Raw genomic sequence first — 24427 nt, forward strand, 5'->3', positions numbered from 1 at the left:
TGTCAATGTGCATCGGTCAACAATACAGCGCACGTTGCACAAGGAGAAGCTGTATGGGAGAGTAATGCGAAAGAAGCTGTTTCTGCAAGCACGCCACAAACAGAGTCGCCTGAGGTATGCAAAAGCACATTTGGAAACAAAGATTGAGTTGTTTGGTCATACAAAAAGGCGTTATGCATGAAGGCAAAAAGACACGGCATTCCAAGAAAAGCACTTGCTACCCACAGTAAAATTTGGTGGAGGTTCCATCATGCTTTGGGGCTGTGTGGCCAATGCCGGCACCGGGAATCTTGTTAAAGTTGAGGGTCGCATGGATTCAACTCAGTATCAGCAGATTCTTGACAATAATGTGCAAGAATCAGTGACGAAGTTGAAGTTACGCAGGGGATGGATATTTCAGCAAGACAATGATCCAAAACACCGCTCCAAATCTACTCAGGCATTCATGCAGAGGAACAATTACAATGTCCTGGAATGGCCATCCAAGTCCCCAGACCTGAATATCATTGAACATCTGTGGGATGATTTGAGGTGGGTTGTCCATGCTCGGCGACCATCAAACTTAACTGAACTGGAATTGTTTTGTAAACAGGAATGGTCAAATATACCTGGATCCAGGAACTCATTAAAAGCTACAGGAAGCGACTAGAGGCAGTTATTTTTGCAAAAGGAGGATCTACAAAATATTAATGTCACTTTTATGTTGAGGTGCCCATACTTTTGCACCGGTCAAATTTTGTTTAAATACGGATTGCATATTTTCTATTAGTACAATAAACCTCATTTCAATCCAGAAATATTACTCAGTCCATCAGTTATTAGATATGTGAAACTGAAATAGCAAAAACCCAAATTGTTATAAAGAAAAAAGGTTAACATTAATCGGGGTGCCCAAACATTTTCATATGGCTGTATATATTTATTTTGCAACTCTAGAAGTCCAGACAACTTTTGAATTTGCTTACGCCCTGAATCCTTTATTTCTATTTTCTTTTCTATAGATGCCATATAGCCGGTGCTCAGAACAGTGTTTTCCAGGCTCAAGAAAGGCTGTGATAAAAGGGCATCACATTTGTTGCTATGACTGCATCTTGTGTTCTAATGGAGAAGTTTCCAATAAATCTGGTAATAAAAATTTGTAGAAACAAAATGTGTTGTTTTTTTTTCTAAATACAGTCTTTAGATTATTTCCCCGTATCCAAATGTTTACTTTGTTCACAACTTGGAATTGATATTTAAAGTATCCTAATGACATTATTGACTAAACATGAGCGAACCTGAAATATCATACCATGGAAAGTATAGAATCAACGGCACATACCATCTGATTTCCAGAAAAAAACAGATTATTTTATTGGCTCCAGAGGTGCACATAAAAGGCAAGAGGAGAGCTGGATGTGGGTCTCCTTAGGGCGACGGCCTTTCATGCTAAATATAAATATAAAGCATGGGGTTTGTACCAGACACCCAGTGTCTGGGTCTTGGACATGAACACAGACTTTTTTTTCTAAAAAACAGTGTCTGAGTTCGGGTACTGTTTGTCTGTAGAGGTGAGTGGACCAGACCTTTAAAATTCAGTGTTTGCACCTGTATCGTCCCAGTCGCCACAGAGTATTGCACCTTATTTTAGGTGTGATATTTACCTCAGGTAAGGAGGGGGGTTAATCACCGGTGTTCCACATTCACACTTTACATAAAGCTTAGGACCCTCTCTCTGGGGAGCTGTACTCGGGTAGGCAGGTGGTTGGCCATCACAAAGCATGGGAATTCCCAGTCACTAGTACAACCACCTGGGGGGTGGGTTACCCTTGGGGTAGAAGAGGAGCATTACACACACACAATCACAAGTCAGTCTAACCGGACATCAGTTCTGGGGACACAACATCACTTCCTTCTCTCTTCTCAGGGCCTGTGCCTGTGGGTGCTACCGCTCAGCCCAGGTGCCTCACAGGATGTGAATAAATAGCTGGAATAAAGACACACATAGGAAAAATAAAAGTTTATCTGAATAAACCCTCTCCCACAGTCCCTCATTCACCAAATTAATGAAGAAAATAAATCCTTGATTTTCTGACATAGTCCAATTGGTGAATAAACACTCCCCCACATTCCATTGTTCACCAATTTATTAATTAAAAAAAAATGCTGGAAGTTTCAATTTAATCCAATGGAGTAATGTCTCAAAACACTGCCAGTCAGCATCAGCCCGGAGTTTCTCAAGCGTGGTGACATCACTGAGTTACTAGCATCATCTTAAATTCCATAATGTGCCACTTCTTGGGTTGGCTTCAGGCTGCTATTTTTAGGCTGGGAAGGGCCAAATAACCATGGTCCCTCCTATTCTGATAACATCAGCACCCAGGTGTCTGCTAAACCTTGACTGGTTATCAAAAATAGGGAAGAGCCCAAGTCATTTTTAAAATTTTTTATTTAAATACAATGTATCACAATAATGGGGGCAAGAATGCTTAACTCCCAAGCCCGGCTCACTAATATCAAATATAGGGAAAGGAAAAATTAACCTTTTAAAAAAACTTAACTTTTGAACTCTTTAATGTTGGCTACTTCTCCTGTCTTAGTATCATCAGTATACTGAAGGGTCACTTTACTGTGTATAGGGGACCTATGGGGAATTACACTATATATTCTAGAGCTGGGGGCATAGTATTGTCAGATGACTAGTGTGAGTGGCTGTTACACAGTTTGGTGACTTCATATTTTGCATAAGAAGGTTTGGGGGGCATCCTAGAGTGTGGGGGGCTCTATTCTAAGTATAGGAGGCTTTGAGAGGAAACAGGCTGCCTACTATGATCAGTGAGAACATTATATTGTAAGTATTGGAGGTTGAGGTAGAGGTGATACTGTGTTTACGGGAGCCATGGGGACATCATACTGTGCATAGGGATCTATACTGAAATGATACTGTGTGTAGGGGAGGAGACGAGACATCATACTGTATAGGATGCTTGTGGATCATGAAACAGTGTATAGGTAGATGTGGAGACATCATTCTCTATACAGGGAAGCTGTGGTACATAATCCTGTACACAGGATATCAAGGAAGGATTAGAGATGAGCAAATCCGAGGTTCAGTTTTCGGTATTGGTACCAAACATAGACTATAGAAAAAAAATAGAGTTCAGATTCGGAGATTGTGTGTTTTACAAATGAACACCACTCGCGCGAGCATCACTGTGCTCAGGTATGATTGGGGCTCAGCCCAGTGTGGGCCACTTCAATTGTTTGAACGGTTTGCATTGTGGGCTAACAGAATATAGTGTGCACCAAAAATAATGGAAACAGCCCGGCAGCCCTCTTACCTTCGGAGGTGTTCTGTTTAATCCTAGCATGCGTGACGTCACAAATCTACACTATTATGTAACGGGTGCCTTGTATGCCCCCGTGCAAATCATATGGAAAAACTCACATAAATAAGTTTTATAAGTTTATTTCAAAATTGCAAAATAAGGTATGGATAATACACAGCATTTTAATTTTTTTTTCAGAAAACAACAAGAAACTTTTTTTCCAAATTTCAAAAAAAGATACGAAAAACACACAAAGGTATACAATACAGTTCAAAAGTTTAGGGTCACTTAGATATTTCCTTATTTTTTAAAGACAAGCACATTTTTTTTCAATGAAGCTAACATTAAACTAAACAGAAATATACTCTATACATTGTTAATGTGGTAAATGACTATTCTAGCTGCAAACGTCTGGTTTTGAATGTAATATCTACATAGGTGTATAGAGGCCATTTCCAACAACCACCACTCCAGTGTTCTAATTGTACGTTGTGTTTGCTAACTGTGTTAGAAGGCTAATGGATGTTTAGATATCCCTTGAAAACCATTGTGCACTTATGCAAGTATGTTAGCACAGCTGAAAAAAAATTTGCTGATTAGAGAGACTATAAAACTGACCTTCCTTTGAGCTACTTGATAATCTGGAGCATTATATTTGTTGGTTCCATTAAACTTTCAAAATGGCCAGAAAAAGAGAACTTTCATGTGAAACTCAACAGTCTATTCTTGTTCTTAGAAATTAAGGATATTCCATGTGAGAAATAGCCAAGAAACTGAAAATTTCCTACAATGGTGTGTACTATTCCCTTTAGAGGAGAGCACAAACAGGCTCTAACCAGAGTAGAAAGAGAAGTGGGAGGCCCCGCTGCACAACTGAGCAACAAGACAAGTACATTAGAGTCTCTAGTTTTAGAAATCAATACCTCACAGGTCCTCAACTGGCAGCTTCATTAAATAGTACCCGCAAAACGCCAGCATCAATGTCTACAGTGAAGAGGTGACTCCGGGATGCTGTCCTTTATAAAGTGCCATATCTGAGACTGGCTAATCACAGGAAAAGATTAATACGGGCAAAAGAACACAGGAATTGTACAGAGGAAGATACGTAAAAGTGTCATGGACAGACAAATCGAAATTTGAGGTGTTTGGATCACACAGAAGAACATTTGTGAGATGCAGAACAACTGAAAAGATACTGGAAGAGTGCCTGACCCCATCTTTTAAGCATGGTGGAGATAATGTGATGGTCTGGGGTTGCTTTTGTGCTGGTACAGTGAGAGATTTGCACAAGGTAAAAGGGATTTTGAATAAGGAAACCTATCCTTTCATTTTCAACGCCATGCCATACCCTGTGGACAGCGCTTGATTGGAGAAAATGTCATCCTACAACAGGACAATGACCCAAAGCACACCTCCAAATTATGCATGAAATATTTAGGGAAGAAGCAGGCAGCTTGTATTCTATTTGTAATGGAGTGGCCAGCCCAGTCACCAGATCTGAATCCTATTGACCCTATGGAGCTGTTGTGAGAGCAGATTGACCATATGGAGGAAAACAGTGCTCATCAAGCCAACACAACTTGTGGGAGGGGCTTCTGGAAGCATGGGGTGAAAAATCTCCAGTTTACCTCATCAAATTAACAGCTAGAATGCCAATTGTCTGCAAATCTGTAATTGCCGCAAAGGGAGCATTCTTTGACAAAAGTATAAAGAATGTTCTTTTATCAACAAGTGGTACAATATCGCTAAATTTTCCTCTCTTAGTTTCTTGTAAAAATGAAACACTTTAGTTTTCTTTCTCCTTCTTTGCCCTGGAATATCCTGAAACTGTACACCACACCATTTCATTGCTTCTTTAGTTTGCTTTGGCAAGCATTTCATATTGCTTTGCTCCATCATGTGAGGCATTACAAGTTCATAGCAAAGGTCCTGCAAAAATTGGCGTCTTCTGTCCTTCCTCCTTGCCTGGAATTCTTGATAAGTTTCTGTATAAATAATGAATGAATTCAGGGCTGCTACATCAAGCATATTTGAAAAAATTACTACAGGCTAACATCTTGTTTGCCTCTTGCATAAATATTCTCCCATCATTTCATCTATTTTATTAACACCTCCTTTAGTTTTATTGTATTGCAGGATGATTTCTGGTTTCAATTTCCTGTCATTGCTGTCAATACTGTAATCATGATGCATGTTATTGAGTAATATAACAGATTTCTTCTTCTTCGCTTTGTAAGTTACCAGTGTCGCTTTGTTGTTGAAACCAAAGACACTCTAATAAAGTTCTCGCTGTGGATTGTTTTATTGCTTGAGGAATTTCTCGTAGGTTTGGCTTCATAGTACTAACCAGTGTAACAGCTTTTTCAAGCAGAAAATTGTCAACACTGGTAAAATAATTGTCCATGGTAATGTTTCTACCTGAATTATATATTGGTACAGGAAGTGTTTTCACAATCACAGATCTTTTTGTACTGGTGCTAAACTTCTTTGCCACAGTAGATAAGCCCATTTATGCCATAATAATTTGCAAAATCATACATCCAGAATATTTTTATTACATAGTTGACTGGTTTACTGGGCATGTATTGTATGAACTTGCAATGTCCTCTGAAGGATACAAGTTGCTCATCTACTGTAACATTAGTACTAGGATTGTAAAGTTTGGTGCAATTTTTGATAAATAATAAATAATAAAGTCACTTGAGACACAAACACTGCTGAGTACATGATAAAAATATCAGGGGCCTAAAAGGCCCCCGTTCCGTACAGATGTGGTTTTCCCCAAAAAAGCATTGTTACACTAAAATGCCTATGAAAAAAATTATATGAACAACTGGATATTACTAACAACGACATACTTGAGGAATACCTAGATTTTAAAAATTCTAACTAAAGTAATTTTACAGATAATTGCAAAAAAGAAAGCACCAGGGCCTAAAAGGCCCCGAATATGCATTGTAGGGTTAATGTTGGCTGCATGTGGGCACAGACCTGAACTGCCCAATTAGTAAACTTCCATTAGGGCTCTGGTCAAGTTCTGTTCCCAATCCTATCTTAATTTAAAATTTAGCTGAACCCGCTGAAACAAACTTCCACGGGTCTGAACATCTTTATTAAGGATATCAAACTGTGTATAGGTGAGTTGTGGGGCCTCTTTGTTTAGGGGAAGTGTTGGATATTCTAGTGTGTGTATAGGGAAGAAGTAAAGAGTGGGACTCAGAGGATGTTATTTTGTTCATAAGGGTACTCAGGGTGCATGCACACTCACGCTGCACCGCAATACCTGCCACTGATATCGATGGAATAACACTAGGATGAAACGTGAATACAGGCTATTTTTTTATTTTACTTGTTGGATATTAGAAATAGAAATGGGGTCAATCCCTTTAAGGTCAAATAAGCCCTGTTATTATGAGGTTAATTTTCCATACAAACCTTTTAAGTATTGTTTAAAATATTTTTTTTACACATTTCTTTTGATTTTTCTATTATTTACATTTCTGTTTTTCAGATGCTGAAAACTGTGAAAAGTGTTTGTACACTGAATGGCCAAATGAAGCAAGAGACAAGTGTGTCCCTAAAGTTGTTGAGTTTCTCTCTTATGACACTGATGTTGTCGCCTATGTCTTCTTATTCATGTTAGTATTATCTTCTACTACAATTTTATTACTATTCGGAATATTTACATTTTTCTGGAATACTTCGGTTGTCAGAGCTAATAATCGTAACCTCAGCTTCATTATACTTGTTTCTCTCAAGCTCAGTTTGCTCTGTATTCTCCTCTTCATTGGTAAACCAGTGGACACAACCTGTATGCTCCGACACATCTCCTTCGGAATCATCTTCACTGTTGTGTTGTCCTCAGTCTTGGCCAAGACAATCATGGTTTGCATCGCCTTCAAAGCCACCACACCAAGCAGTTCCTGGAGAAAATGGATTGGAGTTAAACTCCCTAACGCTATAGTGATGATCTTATCATTTCTTCAGGTCCTGAATGCAATACTCTGGTTGTCCTTCTCTCCTCCATTTCAGGAAATAGATATGGACTCCAGTCCAGGAAAGATCATCATTCAATGCAATGAGGGTTCAAGACTGGCCTTTTATTTTATGTTGGGTTATATGGGATTTCTGGCAGTGATGAGTCTAATTCTGGCTTTCATGGTGAGGAAATTACCTGACATCTACAACGAAGCCAAGCACATCACCTTCAGCATGCTGGTGTTCTGCAGTGTGTGGATCTGTGCCATCCCGGCCTATCTAAGCAGTAAGGGAAAAAATATGGTCAGTGTAGAAGTTTTTGCCATATGGGCTTCAGGTAATGGAACATTGATTTGTATATTCTTACCTAAGCTGTGGAATATACTGAAAAAATCAGAAATGAGAACAAGTAATTTATTACATAAATGAACCAGAAGAATAGTAAGTTGTATGGCTTTTCTGGATCCAATAAATGTTTTTTGTGTTCCTAGCTAGACGAGTGATATATTGACTTCCATGCATCCTGAAAAGGAATGACTTCTCAATCTCCCAAGGATGACCCTCTCTGAACTTAAATAATGTTTATTATTAGAGTTGAGCTATGTTCGACAATTTCAAATTTGAGTGATTTTGGGCGGCATTCGAGTCGTTCGACGAATTCGAACGATTTGCTTAAAGCTCATCAGTTCGATATACCGTTCGAGAATGGTTCTATCACCAAAAGGGTGGCTTTTCACAGTAAGTTTGTGCGCTCGCTGCGTATCTGCATGCGTCCTGCGCCCCCAGCACAATCCCTCTCTCTTTCTTACTCACCGATAACGGGCACGAGGCTGCACGGCTGTCTCAAAGCTACGGCGGCTTTTCCTCTTTTGAAAATGGCTGCCGCTTCATTAATCAATCAGGTATTCCCTGCTTTCCCCGCCCAAGGGCGCCAATGATTGATTGCAGTCAGACACGCCCCCACGATGAGTGACAGCTGTCTCACTGCAGCCAATCAGAGTCTCCGGCGTCGGGTCTATATAGTGCAGTAAAAGAAAGAAATAAATAATAATAAAAAAAAAATGCGGTTCCCCCCAATTTTGATACCAGCCAGGATAGAGCCACATGGCTGGAGGCTGGTATTGTCAGTATGGGGAGTGCCACATTATGGGGAGCCCACCACTCTAACAATATCACTCAGCAGCCGCCTGAAATTGCCGTATCTATTAGATGCGACAGTCCCGAGACTCTACCAAGCTCATCCCGAATTGCCCTGGTGCGGTGGCAATCGGGGTAAGAAGGAGTTAATCATGGCAGGCGTCTCCCCGACATACCTTCCATGATTAACCTGTAAGTGAAAGTAAATAAACACACACAACGAAAAATCCTTTATTTAGAATATAAGCCAAAAAAACACCCTCTTTCACCATTTTATTAAAATCCCCAAATACACCTCTAGGTCCGGCGTAATCCACAGAGGTCCAGCGACGCATCCAGCTATGGTTTATGAAGCTGACAAGAGCGGAAGTAGAACACGAGCGCTCTCTGTCAGATCCACAGAGCAATGAAGTGAGCCGCGCTGTCAGCGGAGACTTCACCAAGCTATTGCCTGCATGTGCGGTGATGATGGGGGTTGTAGTGCCTGAATGTGAGTGAAGATGAGTGCCGGGGTGTCTGCATGTGCGGTGATGAGTGCTGTAGTGCCTGCGTGTGCGGTGATGATGGGGATTGTAGTGCCTGCATGTGCGGTGATGATGAAGGTTGTAGTGCCTGCGTGTGCGGTGATGATGGGGGTTGTAGTGCCTGTGTGCGGTGATGATGGGGGTTGTAGTGCCTGCATGTGTGCGGTGATGAGTGCGATACTGCCGGTGTTTGCCCGCAAATCCGCCCATCCGTCCATCCATCTGTCCATCCATCCGCCCATCCATCTGTCCATCCGTCCATCCATCCATCTGTCCATCCGTACGTCCATCCGTCCGTCCATCCGTCCATCCATCCGTCCACCCATCCGCCCATCCGCCCGTCCATCCGCCCATCCGTCCGTCCATTCGCCCGCCCATCCATCCATCCATCCGCACATCCATCCATTCTTGCGGCTAAACAATCTGCTTTTAGATTCTCTACTACAGTAAAGAGGTCAAGATTACCAAATCTTCCTATGCTTTTCATGAGAGGCAGTGGCTCAAGGGTTAGAGCACCAGCCTAAGGAGAGTTAGTTTACAAGTTTGAGTCCCGGCCGTCCCGGTAAAGAATTGAATTATTTTTTAATTTTAAATTCTAATTATTATTTATTTAGAATTATAATTTAATTTAATTATGCACTGAGGGGAGGAGATGGACATCAGCTGTGAGCCGCAGGACACGCCTCTAAAATCAGAACAGTTCATGGAATGAGGCTGCATTGCTCTCTCCTCTCTCTCTTCTCTCTCTTCTCTCTTTCTTTTCTCTCTCCCCTCTCTCTCTCTCTCTCTCTCTTTCTCTCTCTTTCTCTCTCTCTCTTTTTCTTTCTTTTTCTCTCTCTCTTTTTCTCTCTCTCTCTTTTTCTTTTTCTCTCTCTCTTTTTGTCTTTTTCTTTCTTTTTCTGTCTCTTTCCCTCTCTGTCTCTCTCTCTCCTCTTCTTCTTCTCTTCTCTCTCTCTCCTCTCTCTCCTCTCCTCTCTCTCTTCTCTCTCTCTTCTCTTTCTCTCTTCTCTCTTCTTTCTCTCCTCTCTCTCTTCTCTCCTTTTCTCTCACTCTCTTCTCTCTCTCTTTCTCTCTCAGACCTGGCGATGATCAGCTGATGTGGTCATCTGACGGAACCAGCTGACACTAAGTTGAGCGGGGAGGCCAGCTTTTTACCGCCCGGCCGGCTAAACTATTAGCTGATGCTGTCGGACAGGAGTCTGCACAGAAGTGTGTAGTTTTTTTTTGTTGTTTTCTTTTAAATGATGCATTAGCTGATTGTATAAAAGCCGTTTATACAATAAGCTGCTGTGTCATGTGATTCAGACCCTTGAACCTGACACATCATCTGATAGCTTTGCCTTCCAGCAAATCGATCAGATGATATTGGATCCGGATTGAACGGTGCGGGACTCTTGACCCAGGATTACTGCGGAGGGGGGTTCTTTATTTCAATAAAGATGGAGTCACTAATTGTGTTGTGTTTTATTTCTAATAAAAATATTTTTCTGTGTGTTTTTTTTTATCTGTACTAGAAATTCATGGTGGCCATGTCTAATATTGGCGTGACACCATGAATTTTGGGCTTAGGGCCAGTTGATAATATTCAGCTAGCCATAACCCCATTATTTCCCAGCGAGCCACCCGTCACAAGGGCAGCTGGAAGAATTGGATACAGCGCCAGAAGATGGTTCTGCTATAAAAGCACCATTTTCTGGGGCGGCTGCGGATCGCAATTCGCAGCAGGGGTGCTCAGAAAGCTTGGGCACCCTACGCTGTGGATTTCAATCCCCTGCTGCCTAGTTGTACCTGGCTGGACACAAAAAGTGGGTGAAGTCCACTTAATTTTTTTTAAAATTATTTCATGAAATTCATGAAATAATTAAAAAAAAAAGAGCTTACCTATATTTTTGGTTCCCAGCCGGGTACAAATAGGCAGCTGGGGGTTGGCGGCAGCTGCCTGCTGTACCTGGCTAGCATACAAGAACATGGTGAAGCCCACATCATTTTTTTTGGGGGGGGGGCAAAAAACTCCTGCATATAGTCCTGAATGGAATATGTTGAGCCTTGTAGTTCTGCAGCTGCTGTCTGCTGTCTGTCTGTATGGAGGAGATGAGACAGCAGCTGCAGAACTACAAGGCTTAGCATTCTCCATCCAGGACTGTATGCATGACCTTTTTACTCCCCCCCCAAAAAAATTACGTGGGCTTCGCCATGTTTTTCTATGCTAGCCATGTACAGCAGGCAGCTGCGGGCTGCCCACAACCCCCAGCTGCCTATTTGTACCCGGCTGGGAACCAAAAATATAGGGAAGACCTTTTTTTTTTTATTATTTCATGAATTTTATGAAACAGTTTTTAAAAAAATGACGTGGACTTCGTCAAATTTTTGTGTCCAGTCAGGTACAACTAGGCAGCAGGAGATTGAAATCCGCAGCGCAAGGTGCCCAATCTTTCTGGGCACCCCTGCTGCGAATTGCAGTCCGCAGTCGTTCCAGAAAGTGGCGATTTCATAGAAGCGCCATCATCTGGCGCTGTATCCAACTCTTCCAGCAGCCCTGAAGCCGGGTGGCTCGCTGGGTAATAATGGGTTAATGCTAGCTTTGTTTTACTAGCTAGTATTTAGCCAGAGATTCTTAATGTCAGGCAAGTTTGACCCGGCCATTAAGAATTTCCAATAAAGGGTTAAAAAAAGACACCACACAGAGAAAAAAATACTTTAATAGAAATAAATACACAGACACACCTAGGGACTCCATGTTTATTACTCCCTCTCAGCCCTCCACGATCCTGGTCTTCTGTCTTCTTTCTCCTTCAACCCATGCAGCTCTGCTACATCAGACAGCACTGCATGGGAGGAAGATGCTGCTGCTCCCGTGCAGTCTAATCACTCAGTGAGTTAGCAGAGGCTGCCGGCTGTAAGCGGTAATGTCACCAATGACAGGCGGGTTACTATAGCAACGGTGATCTCCGTTATTCAACAGCTGTGGCATCCAGTCCTTGCATGTGGGCTGACTCTGTAAAGAGCGCCGACATGCAAGAACGGGGAGCCAAGGTTGTGTCCAAGCATCTCGCCGGTACACGGAGATGCTGGAATGAGAACCGCGCACCGGAGAGCTGCACTGACAGGACCTAGCATGACGTCTAGCCATGTGACCAGTCTGTAGCCAATGAGGTAGTACACACGTGCCTGGTCACATGCTATTTTGACATCACGGAAGGTCCTATCATCAGTGCTGGTTATCGGGAGGACACAGCGATTATCGGAAGGAAAAGCAGCAGGAGACAGAGTGCAGGATGCGTCGCGGGGACCTGTAAGTGTAATGGCAATGTTTATTAACTCTATGTGTATATGTATAATGTGTTTTTATGTGTTTGCCTGCCATTGTTTTCAATGGGGTTAAAAGGAGTTCGTCGAACGTTCGCCAAAGGTTCATCGAATGGAGCCTCCGTTCGACGAACCGAATTCGAAAGCTAGGGGGGTGGCTCAACACTATTTATTATACAAGTTCTCATCATTAAAATGAAAAAGTGAATCGGAGTATGAGTTTGTGTTCATGTAACTTGTAAGCTCATGTTCACACTGGCCATAAGACTTAAAAAACAAAAGAAGAAAATAATATGAACATATACTTTGCTGTAAATAAATAAAAGCATAATGCATATAAATGAACATAGGTTACTTAGTATACCCTAGCCTCGCCCCCGCACCACCCTCTCTCCTCACTGCTGCTGTACATGTCTGCAACCGCAGAATAAAAGTTTTGTGCATCTGACGGAGTTAGCTGCCGCCTCGTTCTTCATTATGCTGGATCTTTGAACTCTCTTCATGCTGCTCGCTAAGCACCACTCTGCAAGGCACTATCCACACAGGCGCACGTGAAATCCAGAAACAGCTGATCCATCAAATCTGTGAGTACAGCTCCACTGCCTGGCAGATCCGCTCTGCAGTGCCCGACTCTGCTTTTTTCCATAGTTAATAATAAATATTGTCATTATACTAACAGGTCCCGCGACGCATCCTGCAGACTCTGTTCCCGGCTGTTTCTGCTTCCGGGTCCGATCATTGCTGTGCCCCTGGGTAACCACCATTTACTTACAGGACCTTCCACCCCCCTCTCTCCTCACTGCTCTTGTACATGTCTGCAACCGCAGAATAAAAGTTTTGTGCAACTGACAGAGTGAGCTGCCGCCTTGTTTTTCCTTACTATTAACTATATTCTTTATTTACAGCCCCCCCCCCACCCGCCCCATTCCATAATTGTAAAGCCCGAGTTCGGTGTTCGGACGCAAGTTTGCGTTATCTCAGAACCCAAACTCGATCTTTACAAAACATTCCGGCAAGGCTCCCGTTCCCGATCCCAAACATCTTGAGGGGTTCGTCAGGTCCAGACTTCCCATCTGGACCCGACGAAGCGCCCGTGAACGCAAAATGGCTGCCGTCGTCTCTGACGCCCCCCCAAATCCCTCATGGCTTTTTGATGTTTATTTTTTAAAGAATAAACAAAGATTTTTACTCGGTGATTGCCACATCCTCTCTTCTATTCCGGAGTTATCTTGTTTTGACACTAGTTTATCTCTCCTTTTGTCATGTTGTAATAAAACTGCTTTGATTTTTCTAATATGCTGTTCTCAAGCTCTTGAAGATAGGATAGAATTTGCTCCAATTTCTTTGAGGCTATTTTGTCTGGATTATGTCTGGAATTTTGGTTTTGTTTAGCTGTACTGTCAATAAGTGACAGGTAAAATTACAACTGATGTTCACAAGTAGGCACCTTTATGATTCAGAATAGGCTCAATATTTTTGAGATTCAGAATTTTCATAGCATGGTGGCTGGTTAGACATGACCCCAGTCATTGGAGCTTGTCCAGGTCTTGAATGCATAGCTTGACATGACTAATGCAGAAGTGATGGGTGGAGACTTAAAGGGGCCAAGAAAATATCTTTTTTCCTTTATCATGCATAAAGAGGTGGAAACCTCGGTAATCTTTGTAAGATTCTGTGGGCTCCATAGGGGCTGGCTTTGTTAACTTAAGATGCAGCCGCCCCAGTGACTCACAGCAATTTTGCATTGACATTTTCTTCATGTTGCGGCATTGTATGGTTCTTTGCTTCTTTTCTGAACAGATAGCTACGAAGCCTCAAGCTGGTTTTGGCGTTGGATTTCCATTGCGTTCAGGTACTATTGAAAAAAATAATAGGACGGCAGAATTGAGAGATGCCTACATTATTTACAGAAATTAATAATTTGTTTCAAGTATGATTGTTTGATTCTTTTCAGATTGAAGGTTGTGAAGTTAATAATAAAGTTTGGGGTTCATATCAGACACCGACTTTAAGGGGCTCGAACTCAAACATTATCTTTTAAAAAAGTTTGCATCCAAGTTCACAGATCAGATGCCGTTCATATGCTAATTAAATTTGTTGAAAGCTAATCAACAAACTTTATTGTATGCGGAAGATGACTGTATGCTGCTGTGAATAATAAAGATGAAAAAAATAAAAAAATGACATGAGCTCCCACCTATTTTTGTTACCAGTAACGATGGGCGAAGAGGAAAATGTTTGGGTACAGATTCTTTGTACCAAATAATTTATACTATTCATGTATTTGTACCGAATACCAAACCTATTGCAAGTCAATGGGAAACTTGAGTATTACGAGACGAGGATTAAATCAGGAGAATTATATTTAATGAGTTTCCCCATGGCTGTCAGACTGCTTCCAGGTCTGTTCATTAGAGGTCATGAATATTTACTGTCTCCTCCCCTAGTAGCAGTAGCAGTGTCCAATAATAGTTGCAGTCACACTAGCTGTTTGGGGACCCAAGGTGAAGTGTAAATATGAATACATAATTGGAAAAAATGGCGTAGGGCCCCTGTATTTTGATACTTAGTGCAGATAAAGCAGACAGCTGGAGGACCCCATTTTTTAAAATTATTTAAATAAAAATTTTTAAAAAAACGTAATGCGCTCCCCCCTTATTTTGATACTCAGCCAATATAAAGCAGAGAGCTGGTGGCTGGTATTCTCAGGCTAGGGAGGCCCATGGTTATTGGGCCTTCCCCAGCCTAAAAATAGCAGCCTGCAGCCACTCCAGAATTGGCGCATTCATTAGATGCACCAATCCTGGCCTTTTACCTAGCTCGTTGCAATTGCCCTGGATCAGGGGCAATCGAGGTAATGTAAGGAGTTAATGGCAGTTGTGATTTATCAAAAAAATCAGAGCTGCCACAAAGTCTTGGATTAGTAATGGGGAGGGCTCTATGAGACCCTGAGCATTAAAAGCATTTTATGAGCATTAAAAGAAAGTGGATTCCCTCAAACACAAAATTCAGACCTGTGCATAACAAGGAACCCTGACCATATGGTTCCAGACTCACCAGAAAATTCCCAAGAGCGGGACACACTCATGACAGTTAGTGACCTATATTACAACTCGTTCTTTCTTTTCAATGTTTTATTTATTGATACATACATAACAATGTAATCAAACAGGAATTAGGTATTTGTAACTAGGAAAAATGAAGCAACAAACATATAAGTAACATTGCGGGACGCTTAAGAGTTTACAAAGGTTCAGAGAGAATGAGTGTGTGAACCTTAACAGTTCTAAAACAACTTTGAACCTTGTCATTAAAGTCCATATTTAGACTATTATTCTGAACTTATTAACAAAAACATTGTATCTATTTTTTGATTCAGGAGATAAGAAAGTGAGACTGACAAGAGAAATAAGAAAAGGTAATTGATAATGAGATCCTGGTTGCAAATTGAGAGTAAAGGTTGAGATAAAGGACAGAAGAATAGGAGAGATATAGTCGGTCCCAGTAGCGTAGCTAGTGTGGGGCAGAGGGTGCGCTTGCCCAGGGGCTCGTGCTCAGAGGGGGCCCACTCGGAGCTACAATACAGCTAACTATATCAGTGACACTGCACCTTTAAATATATCAGCTTGGCCGCGTCAAGAGGTTAAGTTCCTATCATGCAGCAGTGCACTGTCTGCAGAGGATTCCCTGCTGTTCTTCCAGGACCTGTACCGGCTCCGCCTCCCTCTTCCTCTCGTGCACACGGAGCTCTGGGCTAATGGTAAGATGCAGAGAGGATCTAAGATCGTGTGCAGTGAGGAAGGGACGTCAGTTACTGTGGTGACAGATGGCAGAGTGTTCATTACTGAGCAGTGTTTGGGGTCAATATCATGTATACAATGAGGTGATGTGTGTGGGAAGGGGGCTATAACACTGCAATGTGGGGGCCTGACACCATGTATACAGTGAGGTGATGTGTGTGGGGAAGGGGGCTATTATACTGCAATGTGGGGGCCTGATAACATGTATGTAATGAGGTAATGTGTGTGGGGAAGGGGGCTATTACACTGCAATGTGGGGGCCCGATACCATGTAAGTTATGAAGGCATGTGTGTGGGGGAGGGGGGCTATTACACTGCAATGTGGGGTCCCGATACCATGTATACAATGAGGTGATGTGTGTGGGGGAGGGGAGCTGTATATTATAAGGGTCTGACAACATATATGTAATGAGGGGATGTGTAAGGGAGGGGGCTATATATTATAAAAATATTTTAGTGTAGGACTGCCCCAAAGAGATTTGCCGTGACATGGCGGGGTAGCTCAAGAAATTGCAATTTTTTTGCCAAAAATCTCAAGTTTTTATATTAAGTGTAGTTTGGAATTTTTAGTACTGTAGTGCACATTTAGTGCTGGCTTTTTGTTTTTTCGTCATAATTGGTCGGTGGCTGACCCCCACCTTGCCGTGCACCCCAATTTGGGATGTATTCCACCTATCTAGATTTTGGCGGTTGGTGGCTGTTCACATTCGGTCATCAGGCCCTGTCCACAGGCTCTTTACTTCATGCAGCATTTGCTTGGGCCTGTCCCCCCCACAGACATGATTCAGTCATGGGTACAGGATTTAAAAACACCAAGTGAGTGCTGCTAAGAGCACTTCTACTATTTGATATGTGAGGCCGCATGGCACATTTTATCATTTTATAAAAATATTTTAGTATAGGACTGCCCCAAAGAAATTTGCCGAGACGTGGTGGGGTAGCTCAAGAAATTGAATTTTTTTTGCCAAAATTCTCAAATTTGTATAAGTACAGTTTGGAATTTTTAGTGCTGAAGTGTACACTTAGTGCTGGCTTTTTGTTTTTTCTTTATTATATATTATAAGACCTTGATAACATGTAGTGTTGTCAAGGGAGGAATTTGGGTGAAGACTGCTAATGGAGTCTTCCTTTGGGATATTCAGAGACGGTGCCGTATTAGCTGTATACCAGTGCCGATATATCAATGTATCAGACAATGAATACATAAGACATGTTCTCCTTGAGCCAGCATCACCAACTGACCCCTGTATTAGATAGATCCAATTATACAGTTTGCATCTCTAACCTTGAAGCTAAACAGGGAGTACTTTTACTACTTAATTTCTCACAGCACAATTTGTTTCTTGTACATTCTTTCTGTGTGAACATTACTGATAACACTTTTGCAGCTTCACATTCTGGCTTCATTATCTTTGGTTAACTCCTTCATGACTTACACAGCTTAGAATTATATTATGGGTCTATGCGATGGCTGAATAGACAGATTGATTATTTATATACACAGATATTATTATTACGCTTGAACAAACAAGCTATAGCTCAGGCGAACTCCACATTGTGGGCTTATCATACTGTGTTTAGGGGAGCAGTGGGCCCATCATACTTTGTATAGGAGAGCTATGGGCCCTTTTTAATTTGTATAGGGGAAGTGTGGGCCCATCATACTGTGCATAAAGGAGCTGTGGGCCCATTATACTGTGTATAGAGGGGCCGTGGGCCCATTACTCTGTGTATAGGGTAGTTGTGGGCCCATTCTACTGTGTAGGGAGCTGTGGGCTCATTACACTGTGTATAGGGAGCTGTGGGCCCCTCATACCTTGTATAGGAGAGCTATGGGCCCATTATAATTTGTATAGGGGAGGTGTGCACCCATCATACTGTGTATAGAGGAGCTGTGGGCCCATTATACTGTGTATATAGGAGCTGTGGGCTCATTACACTGTGTATATGGAGCTGTGGGCTCATTACACTGTGTATAGGGAGCTGTGGGCCCATCATACTTTGTATAGGAGAGTTATGGGCCCATTATAATTTGTATAGGGGAGGTGTGCACCCATCATACTGTGTATAGAGGAGCTGTGGGCCCATTATACTATGTATAGGGAAGATATGGGCCCATTCATACTTTATAGGGAGCTGTGGGCTTATCATACTCTGTATAAAAAACTGTGGGGACATCATACTTTGTATAGAGATCTATGAGGACCATCATATTGTGTACCTGGGAGACTCAGGATGCATTTTTAAATGTGAAGTAGTGGACACTTAAGAAGCATTATTTTTTTGGGGGCACTCAGGGTATTGTGACCGTCACAGGCACCCAGGGAGCATTATTACATTCTAAGGGCAAAATGTGGACACTTTTCAAGGGCACTTTCCTAGAGCAATAATAATTTTGAGGGGGCAATTTTACCATCTAGAGGGCACAAATGAGGCATTATTACCATGTTGGAGTACAGCGGTGACATTAATATGTGGGGACATAAGAGTAGCATTGTTATTGTACCACACAGCAGGTGCAGTAATAGGGTTACATATGGCAGTAGTGGCTCAGTATAGGGGTATCAGGAGGATGAGGGGTTTGTGCAGGTTGGGAATAAATGCGGTTGAGGCTGGAAATGTGAGAAGTCAGATGAGTCTGTGTTGTAATTTCTGCAGATGAGCCCTGGCTGGAGAAGTCATCATCATGTCGGGCTGGGCCAGAAGGAAAAAACGAGAAAAATTAATGAGTTCATCAGAAAGACCATTAGCTGTAAGTCACCACCTGTAACTGTACTATAATCTCTCACATGTACTGCAGGACTAATATCTAGCAGTAATACTGTATCAGTGTTGGCCTTTGTGTAGATTTATTTTCAGTAACAGCGCGGTCATCTGCTGAGGTTCCTCTATACCCATTATTAAGGCATGATACTATAGTTGTTACCAGGTTAGGGGCCCATTCAGATGTTTCACCCCCACTGAGCTTAACCACTAGCTAAGCCACTGGTCGATCCAGTGGCCAGTCAGCCTCAGGGACTAATGGGTTAAATTACGTATTATGTGCAGTGCTCACCAAATGATCAGGAGACTGCAAGTGAGAATTGCAGTGGGTGCATGCTCATTTTGTCTGCTCTTTATGTCATGCTAGTGAGAACAAGATTGTGGAAAAGGTATGTTTAGATCTGTAAGCTTCCCATGGTTTCCAGATTTGTGAAAAAGAGAGTAGACTTTGCTGTGAAAAGGCTGCCAGCTCTTCGATGTGATAACGTTGATCTATTTTTAACCAGCAGTTGTTTCATGGATGGTTTCTTCATTGAGCGCCAAAGTGGAGGTATTAATAATTTGCCTGCTGAGATGATAACTGGTGCTAACTTGGAGTCAACTGTATTGTTTGGCCACTCTGGGAAATTTAGGAGGGCTTCATTTGGGGTGAGAGTGACGCGTTTGTCTATAAGCTCACTTAGAAGATCCGAATCCTCCTTTCAGAGGGGGAAAAGTATCGGGCAGGGCTACCACATGGAGGAAGGTTCCCCTGGCCCTCTCACACCTCCAGCATTGATCCAACGAGGGAGGGTACCATCTGTGAGATAAAGTAGGAATTATATACCATCTCATGACAACTTGATATGAGTTTATGAAAACCTATATAAGACCCAAAGTATAAAGAGAATGGCTCTACTCAGAGTAATAATAACCTAAAGGGAAAAATGAGTATAATGAGCTGAAAAACGTGTAATAAAAAAAGAAAAACTTTATTTGAACATTTGTTATTTAAAAATAAAACCAAAAACATAAAGAAAGGAGGTCACTAACACAAAGTCAAAGGTTGTCAGAGCATAATTACTTAATTGTTCCAATATTACAAATTTAGCACATACATTTCCAATATTACAAATTTAGTACATAAATATTTCACAATGTCTAGGCACATTAATGAAAAAAGGATCAAAGAAGAAGTCCAGAATGTAACTCGGAAAATAATATTGACAAGCCTAGCGTGGTGCATATAATAAAAAATAATTCATTAATATTATATCTGCATAATATATGCTGAAGAAGAAATACAGATGATGATATTACACGAAAAAGTATTTTTGGTGCCACTGAACATACACACATCCAAGGAGAGACTCTTGTTGTTTGTAAAAAGAGCTGGACTTATGCTGCCCACAGGAGGTAGGGGGATAAAACTGCCCTATATTGGAAGATACCAATTGTGGAAAAGAAAACAAAAATTGCAGATGGCAGATAGTACACAAGGTGAGGTTTTTTTTACAAAAAGCAAAAATAAATATTTCACAGAAAAACAAGAAGAACAAAAAAACATCCTTCACAAATTAATGGTGACTAGAAGGGCTATAATATTTATATAAGACAATTTGCCCAATGCAGGGAATGTATGAGAAAAATAGACATCCTAAAAAAATGGCAGAATGAGGACAAGACAGAATAAATATACAGGAAAATTAAATATAGTTGTTCCCAAATTAACACACTGTAGTCTCCAAGGAGAAAGATACAATGGTAGCGGTCAGAGCATTAATAGATGGATAAATGAGACAGACATGATCTTTACCAAACAGGGACACCAAGATGGCGTATGAGGAATGTAAAGACCAGCTACAGAATGAACAGAGAACACCAAAGATTAAACGTATGAAAGATAAACATGAACCCAGATAGAGGTGGTAACCAAGGAACAAAAAGAAGTATCCCTAAGTGCGTTTCGCGTGATGCTTCTTTCAGGGGGTCTTGGACTCTGACACAATGTGATGGTCCATGTGAGACCTTATAAATGTAATTGGTTTGTGTGTCGGTGAATAGGGTTCCCAGATCCCTCTCCCAGTCTAGAATAAATGCCCGTTTTGTCGAGTTATCATTACTGAATAAAGGTATGTAAATGAGAGAGAGAACCTTTTTGGAGGTCTCGTTTATGCGCACAAGGCTTCAAATACAGTAGGAGATTTAGTTTGGTTGCCCGGCACTAAAAGTTGGAGAACTGCCTGCTTTATAATCATATAATGGAGAAAGGTAAGCTTGGACACAGTGGAGATCTTTCACATTTCTTGAAGGGACATGATGCATCTCTCAACTAATATTTGGTCGACATGGACTTGGGCGTTGGCTTGTTGGGAAGATTTTACAGTATTCGCTGTATCTAGGCTGGCATTTAAGATATCTGAACTACTGCTCAGAGGGAATATTGAAGGGGCCACAGTCTTGACGGATCTTCTCTAGCACTTCAGAGTAGCACATGTTAACCAGTTGGAGGATATTCTCTTGACAGTGGAAGGAGTGGGTGATAGTAGTATTGCCCTGAGAGGAGACAATGAAATATAATCTTTGATAGGAATCAACAGTTTCCCTCTTGGATGCCTAATCTAGTCCACCTTTCTAGAGAGAAGGGTTGCTTGATGATATATAAATATGTCAGGAACCCCCATGCCACCTCTGCTTTTGGGGAGGGAAAGAGTATGAAAATTTATTCTCGGCTTATGTTTATTCCAAATATAGTTAGAGATGAGAGAGTTAGCTTTCGAGAGGAAGGGTTTGGGGATCGCAACTAGGAGCATTTGGAAGAGGTAAATGCATTTAGGTAATATAATGCTTTTTATCAGGTTCTTCCTACCCATCCAAGATAGGTATGGCACTCTCCATGAGGAGATTTGTGCACTCACTGTTGGTAAGAGAGGTTTGTAGTTGAGATCAAATAGTGATCTAGGGGATTTGCCAATTTTGATACCAAGGTATGTGATATGGCTTGATGGCCAGTGGAAAGAGAATAAGGTTTTAAAGTTCACAATTTCAGGGGACAATAAAACTAATTACCTCAGATTTTGATTGATTTATTTTGAAATTTGACCAAAGGCCGTATACTTCTAAAGTATTTATAAGTGTAGGAATGCCTCTTTCAGGTTGGGACATTATTACCAAGAGATCGTTAGCTAAGGCCACCGACTTATGGTGTATCCCGTGTATTTTAATACCAGCTATTTCATGGCATTGTTGGATAGTCAGAGGTTTCATCATCATGACAAAAAATAGAAAGCAGAGGGTTCAGCCCTATCTTGTTCCATTCCTAATAACGAAAAGGGTGTTGAGTGTGTTGCTTATTTTAATCGTAGTTGTGAGATATGTATACATTTGCATTATTGCTTGTACTATGTCAGAGGGGAAGTGAAATCTCCGTAATGTTACCTGCAGGAAAGTCCAGTCCACCCTATTGAACACCTTTTCGGTGTCAGTGCCTAGGAGTACCCGGGTTAGATTGTGAAGTTTATAGAATTAAATAAGGTGCAAACCGTTATCTTCTCTCTCTCTTCCCTTGGTGAATCCTGTTTGGTCCGGGGCAGAATTGCAGCTATACCATTGGCAAGCATTCTGGCATAAATTTTTAGATCCACATTTAGAAGCAAAATTGACCTATAGTTGAATCAACATTCCAGATCTTTACCCTCTTTATGAATGAGGGAAATGGGTACATGACGAATTTTACATGATGTACACAGGCCGGCATTGAGGTCCTACGCAGGCGCACTTTGATCTGCCCTGAGCAGGGAAGAACAAAGCATTGTAGTGCGCCTGTGCAGGACCTCAATGCCGGCCTGTGTGGATGACGTAAGATGTGTCATGCACCCAGGTTTCAGAAGAAGGAGAACAAAGATGGCCGAAAGAGTAGGCACAGTACAGGAGAACGGAAACACCCATTCAACCAGTCTGCACTGCACCGCCCCTTAGCTGAGAATTATAAAGTCATTTTTACGTTCTACACAGCAGCCTGGGCTCTTATATACAGTATGTTAGAATGCAGTATATAAGAGCCCTATGGTGCTGGCCGCAGCTTATAGTCGTCAAATCTGGTGAGAGGTTCCCCTTAAAGCTACTTGTTGGGAGGGAGAGAGTTTAGGGAGGTTAAGTGTAGTGGGATAGGACTGAATGCTCGATTTCCTATTTTCTATTTCTGATTGTTGGCCCCAGTATTATTGATGAAATTTGGCCAACGTTTGAGAGTAATCAAGGGTACGCTTGCCTTAGACGTTTTTGACCTACAGTATAGTACAACTCTTTAGCTATTGTTTTTATTTTTTTATTTATTTCACAATGCTTTTATTTTCCTCTCACCTGAGACTGATCTTATTTTATTTATCCTTGTTTTTCTTCTTCTTTTTTTGCCAAATACAAATTTATATCAAGTCCAAAATATAACTTGAAAAAGATATAAAGCCCTGATTGTGTCATTGTCAGTGCGGTCCTGATGTGTTCATTGAAGATTCACATCTGTCATGCCACTGGGAACAGGGAGAAGAGTCGTTACTGATAATCTGATGTTGGGTTACCTTGTGTCAGATATTCCGTTCTGCTGGATGTTACTCTTTTGCTTGTTGCTTTCCTCTGCACAATCACAGAGCTCGGCTCCTGGATGTCGTCTATCCATGAAGAACTGTAAATTCGAATATAAATATGTACAAGAAGGAGACATTATCATAGGAGGAATCTTCACTGTACATTCACAGGCAATAAATTTGAGCTACATAGGACAAATATTTCCCAATGTCCTCTGCATATTGTAAGTCCAAAATGAAAAATAAAATAACACTAAATCTTCATGGAACATGGCTGCCACTTTCTATAAATTGTGTGCTATTCTTTAATTTTGCCACGCCAAGTGTTTTACCAACAAAATTGTTCCTTTTCTTGGAGGTCAATTATGTGAGAATCTCTCAATTCAGCGAAACTTACATAATTTGTGTAGTTAGTTTGTGTATATTCATTGTTATGTGAAAGTTTCTCATTTTAGTTTTTTCTAGTATTTTACTAAGGAGACATGTAAGACTTTAGTTTGACAAAGTTACGAATTGTGGCATGTTCTATCAGATTTTGTGTGGAAATCGAAGAATTTCTTGATTTATACGAAACTTCTACCTGTCTGTTCTCTGCATCAACAAAATGCTAGGGTCAAATGTAGGGTCTCCGACAAAGGAGAGATTGCAGGTGTCTTCAAAACGTTCTTTTTTGATGTATGACCAAACACAGCATACTGTAAGTTTGGCTTATTTTCTTCTAAGACGTTTTTGGTGCTTATGCTCTTGTAAACTTTTTTTCTTTTTAATTAGGGATAAAAATACATTTAATAATTTTAACCTCTTTAGGACATTTTATATATATTTATGTCATATGTCGTGTTGCTGTATTTTATTCACGCTGAACCCACATCTTTCCCTGCACATGTTGGCTGATGTAATCAGCCATGATAGGAGCTCAAATACCTCTAACAACAGGGAAGAATTAGAGATCTCTTTGTGGCTGTCAGCCATTTAATTCCCATTGTCAGTCTCTGACAGTGGGATATAACAAGCACCATCCGGGGTGTGCATCATGACAGGCAGGAATC

The sequence above is a fragment of the Anomaloglossus baeobatrachus genome, chromosome 1, assembly GCF_048569485.1.
Source record: "Anomaloglossus baeobatrachus isolate aAnoBae1 chromosome 1, aAnoBae1.hap1, whole genome shotgun sequence".
Lineage (NCBI taxonomy): Eukaryota > Metazoa > Chordata > Amphibia > Anura > Aromobatidae > Anomaloglossus > Anomaloglossus baeobatrachus.